Raw genomic sequence first — 5,389 nt, forward strand, 5'->3', positions numbered from 1 at the left:
ACCAAAACTTGTATTAAAAAACCTGTTTTATAAAAGTGTCCAATGGGTGACTTTTAAATAACTCACAACATTACTAAATTAGCATGAGTCATGTAAATGTAGCCCCTGACCAAGTATAAGAAAGCTAAACTGTGCTAAACAACTTTGACTTCAGGTAACTCGGAGGAAAACAAAACGTTTATGTATTAACTTTTATAGATGCCGGCATGTGCATGTGATCCCTTAAGTCCAAAAATTGGACTAGTTCAGTTTTGTGGGAAAGCAGCATCCACTTCACATTAGCAGCCTTCAATTTGCACCCTCCTCCCCAGAGGCTCTATCAAGCCTAAAGAGCAAGAACTGAAGGACAGGGAAAGAAATACTGTTTTACTCCTAGATGTGGTCCCTTCAATGAGGGCTGAATTAGGCACTTTGGCAGAGCTGTGTGGGAAAAGCTTGCACTGCTTCACTACCTATTACTGTGCTTAATCAAGTGATGTCAAGTCTTTGGTCGTGTCAGTCTGACACTTTGCATGATTTCCTCAACTCAACTTTAAAATTTGTACACATGAATAAAATGACACTACTGCCAAATGATAAGCAGTCAGTGAGTTCAAGTTCATTATGCCCTTGGCACTAGGTGACATTGATAATTGAAGACTGCAGAAGAAGGCTCAGCACCTGATTAGTCTCGCTATTGGTGAGGTAGATTATAGCAATTGGAGGATATAAGTGGTACATTTCTACCATGAATGAAATGGTTCTCCAGAATGAGACACTTACAGAGAATTAATGAGCCTCAAGAGTGACTGGATTAACTCTGCCACACTTGGCCTTCCTATTACAAAATGTTATTGAATATCCTGCACTGGGAAGAGAGAATTTGCAGTTATCTTAACTTAGACAATGGGCTCTTAAGATTTTGGGGGAGAGAGTTCAGAAATAAAAGTGGTTATGAAAGAAAGAGGAAGATTCAGATTTTGAGAAGTAGCTTAAAAGCAGGAAGGGAACAAATGTATAACCCATAGTTAGGTTACCAAATTGCTGGTCAACGAGTTATTTAGGAGCTTGTTGGGTGTCAGAAAGTCTTTACTGTAAGTTTTATTCAAAACTGCATTTTCAGCATTCTTCTCAGATAACTGAAGGAGACAGACTGTTTTGAGATTAGAGCATAGGACCTAAATTATAGTTCTGGTTCTCCCAGCTACTTGTGCAAGACACAGAGTTGATCCATGCTGCAATTTACATAATTGTAAAGCAGGGAACACACACTCCCACTCACACACACCCACTCTGGCCATAAAAATCTGTGTAGGGTTATCACCATAGAAAGAACAAATTTGCTCCGTGTTGTGGGTTCATCTTTGCTCACAGGATAGGATTCCACAAAGATGTGCTTTAAATGTCCTTCTGCTACAATTCAACTACAAATTCAGCAGCTGTACAAAAAAACCAAAGTGAAAATAGACTGATAGTGTGGATGAGATGCATATGGTGGTTAGGTAAGATGGCCAAGCCCCTCTAGCAAAATAGTGGAATAATGAAGATTACCTTGCATGAGCCCTGCATAAAGGATAAATGTTGTAGAGTTACACATCTTCATCGAATATATTCTAATTGAAAAAAAATATCTTTGGTATTGTTTACATACCTACAATTTTAAAAGCCACTGGGCTTGCGATTCATAGTGGAAATGACAAATAGGATTCAAAAACATCAGATTAGAGAGAAAGTTTGTCACGTTATCCAAACACCTATCAAGAACAAAAAAACCCCAGATTCTTTATGGGTTTAAAGGAAGCACCCCAGCTAGAGTTTTCAGATGGTAGTAGACCTGTTTCTGGTTTCTGAACACCTGGTCTGTAGCTAGAATAATAGAAAATGAGGGTTGGAAGGGACCTTAGGAGGTCATATCTAGTCCAACCCCCAGCTCAAAACAGGACCATCCCCAACCTGGTCATACCAGCCAAGTTTTTGTCTAGCTAGGTCTTAAAAACCTCCAAGGATGGAGATTCCACCACCTCTCTGGATATACCCAGCACAAAGCTACTTACAAAGGGCACACACATCAATGTTCTGTTAGAGCACTTTTGGCCAAATTTTAGCTGCTGTGAATGAGCACAGGGGAACCAACACTATTTTTTTATGTTTTTTCAAATCAATCCAGCCCAGGAAGTCAGATCTAAAGCTTTAAATCATTTGATAACAGTGCATATATTTTTAACATTTTCTGAGACCCACAAAATACACCAAGAGAAGTTGCTTTATCTATCAATCATTTTTTACATCTCATCCCCAAAAGACAAAATATTGCTTTTATGTTGAACTAGACCTCCATTGAGAAAATGTCCTTGGTTGCTATAGCCAGGTGAAGATCAATTTTCATTATTTTGGCACTGTATATGAGCACCCGTCAATACTTCCTTCATTAGTATAATAAAAGTTAAATATTGGGGAGAAGCAGAGGAGAAATCTATTTATTTGAACAGGTATTTTCTTGTCATCTAAAACATATTTATCTTTCAGGAATGAAAAATCGAATTCCCTCTGCAGAAGAAAACGTTAGCCTAACTAGCTACTTTCAGAATGACTGATGCTTATTCTTGTGGGACACAAATAGCTTTTCGGGATAGGCTCTACATCTCTTATATTTCCATTCCTGAAATACATTAGGCTACTAATCAACAAGACCATTGCATTTATGGACAAATACTTGTTCACAGCTGCTGCGGATTGCACTGAACTAGAACATCTGCCCTGCAGCTGTTCCTGCAGAAATAGAACATGAGATTATCTGCCTCTGAATTGTCAGTGTGATTTGATCTTTCTTCCCTTAAAAAAATACAAAAGGCAGCATTTTATTTTGTTTGAACCAATATTTGCCTATAAAAAAATGAGACCAAACACCAATAACTGTTTTTAAGACCAAATATCATTTGTAATGTTCTATGCCCCTCCACTTCCAAACTAGAGCTCAAGGCACCAGCTTATTTCTTGTAAACTTTATACTAAGAAAAGTTTTGCAGCACTGGACTTGGGGTTAGAGAAAACCAAAAGTAATTTGAAGTTTGTACCCTAAGAACATTCAGACAATTGAGTGATACCAGTACCCAGTATAAGGACATGTAATGTTAATGAAAGGTGTCAGACAGAACAAGAGACTCAAATTTATTATTTGTATAAATTTGGGCATAACATATGCAAGTTTCCTGAAGTTTTGCTGCTAGTGCATGGATCTTCCCCACACCCCTCCTTTAGCATGGTTAGAGAAAGAGTTAATATAGTATATTCTAAAGAACCTGGTCACAATTATGACAGTGGTTTTGTGCTGCAGACACTAATTCACTAGGAAATAAATGAGACCACTTAACTCATTTTGCACAGGCTCCTAGTCATGAAATAGTAACAGCTTTGTTACCATCACCTTAGAAAACACTTTTAAGTAGTCGTTCTGACTTTAGAAGGAAAGACTGTATGACCCTTAAAAGCCTCCTTTCTGGGACACTGCACACAAAATCTCAGTCCAAAGGAAAAAAAAAATTTAGAATTTGAAATTTAAACAGATGGGGATATAGTTTGGTCAGGATGTAGTGGGGGGAGGAATCACAAAACAATTAGACAAAACACAAACTCAAAGCCAAGAACACAAACAAAAGAGCTCCATGTTGAATATGCTGTACATTTTTCAGGACTTCCACTTTCAGTTTAAGAAGTTAAGAGCCCCAAAGAAGACTATTTATGGTTTAGACAGTAACATATATTTATAAACAGACATAAAATAAAAACAACGAATATCAAAATACTAAACACATGCTTAGTCCTGATCTTGAGTACAGTAAAGCATTGAAAAGTTTCAAGTTTTTACTAAAGCTATACGTTCATTGCCTGTACCTTTGTTTCTTTTAAAATCAAATGACCAGACGAGCAAAAAAATTAACTCTTTACTCCAACAAGAGCACGCTGTAGGAAACAAAGAGCTAATTAAAAGATTTCATAGCTAAGAACAATCAGCTGTGTTAGTATACGTGTGCTTTCAGCATCTATTCGGTTTACAGAATTATGAAGAAACAGCGTAGGCATATGCTCTTATTTTATTGGCCAGGTCTAGGCCAAAGAGAAAAGAAAGCAGAGAGAAACTTGGTGCATCCATTTCAGGTGGCTTTCGTGTCTGGTTATTAGATCCAAATGTGAATTTTTATTATCTTCGCTCTACTGCCAAGTGCACTCTCCATTCAGAAGCGACTGAGTCGCTCATCACTCTCAGGAGACCGCACAAACAATACATTTGTCCCCAGCTTTATAAGCCACAGATTTAGAAATGCCAAACAACTCTCACTTACCATCTTTTTCAGAGGCCCACACTCAAGTCTGGCATCTTCCCTTTTTATACAGAATTCCACAGGTCGCTGCCAATTTTTCATTCGCACCGCAAATACTTAGCCAGAAACCTACACGGTAAAAGAACAGAAATGAGCATCTGAGCCGAGCGTAGCACAGTCCCTTAAAAATGAATGCTTCGAGGCAGACTTGTTTTTCCAGCTCTCCTTAACACGCCCATGAGGCGGCGGGAGCTGGGCCCACTTTAAGCCACGCTCCCAACACGAGGCTGGCAAGGCTGAAACGCGCCCATCGCAGACACGGATGCTGATGTTACCCCTAAATTTGGTTTAGTTTCTACGACAGGACGTGGCTGAACGACGTTGACACCGGCAAGGTTTCCTAAAAAAAACTTCTAGACACAAAGGTGTTTAACCTGCAGCCCCGGGGGGCCAGGGCAGGTCGGGACAGGTCACAGATTTGCAGTTGTTCACGGCTGGAAGTGGCTTTACGAGATCATCGGGTCCATCCCCCTCCCCCTGCATTTAGGCAGGAAAGGCTGATGGGGTCAGATGAGGTCAAGGCGCTTTCTGGACATTGCCAGGCCTCCTTCTAGAAACGGGCCCTTGCGCCCCTTCCTCTTCCCAGCTCACGAGTGTCACTGGGTTTGGGGGTGTGAGGAGGAGAAAGAGCGCAAGCGGGGGGTCTCCCCGACCCCCATGAGGCCGAGGTGTTGCCCCCAGGGCCGCTGGGCCTCGAGTGCCGCCCCCGCCTCACCTGGGCGCGGAGACGCCGGCAGCAGGTTCCCGCTCGGCCACCCCGCCCTCCCGCGGCCCCGCGCCTCCCTGGGACGTGTAGTCCGCCCCCGCCCTGCGGCCGCGGCGCTCAGGGCCTGCCGCACTACAACTCCCGGCGGCCGCTGCGGCAGCCCCACACCTGCGCTCTCCTCCCCGCAGGTAACCCCCCCCTCGGCTGGAGGCCCCCGCCGCGCGCGGGGCCTGCCGGGAAATGCAGTTCCCGCGCCCCGTGTTGTGCCCGCGCCGCCGCGAGGCGGGAACTACGCGTCCCAGGAGGCTGTGCGCAGCGGGCGGCC

General features: G+C 42.7%; 1 protein-coding gene across 3 annotated transcripts in view; it reads right to left on the bottom strand.

Moving 5' to 3' along the window:
* The window catches only part of CUNH1orf159 (chromosome unknown C1orf159 homolog), a 42,365-nt gene that overhangs the window by 21,160 nt on the left and 15,816 nt on the right, over nucleotides 1–5,389 (bottom strand). For 2 of the 3 annotated variants that reach the window (XM_019511811.1, XM_019511809.1), the window contains exons 1-2: nucleotides 5,074–5,137; nucleotides 4,320–4,427 (exon numbers count right to left, since the gene is read on the bottom strand). The gene's annotated coding sequence lies outside the window, so the exon portion shown is untranslated. Of the gene's footprint in view, nucleotides 1–4,319; nucleotides 4,428–5,073; nucleotides 5,138–5,389 lie in introns of those variants that run through there. The other variant, XM_019511810.1, reaches the window with a different exon arrangement.

The sequence above is a fragment of the Gavialis gangeticus genome, unplaced genomic scaffold (assembly GCF_001723915.1).
Source record: "Gavialis gangeticus isolate Ggan-Ray unplaced genomic scaffold, GavGan_comp1, whole genome shotgun sequence".
In the NCBI taxonomy this organism is placed as follows: Eukaryota; Metazoa; Chordata; order Crocodylia; family Gavialidae; genus Gavialis; species Gavialis gangeticus.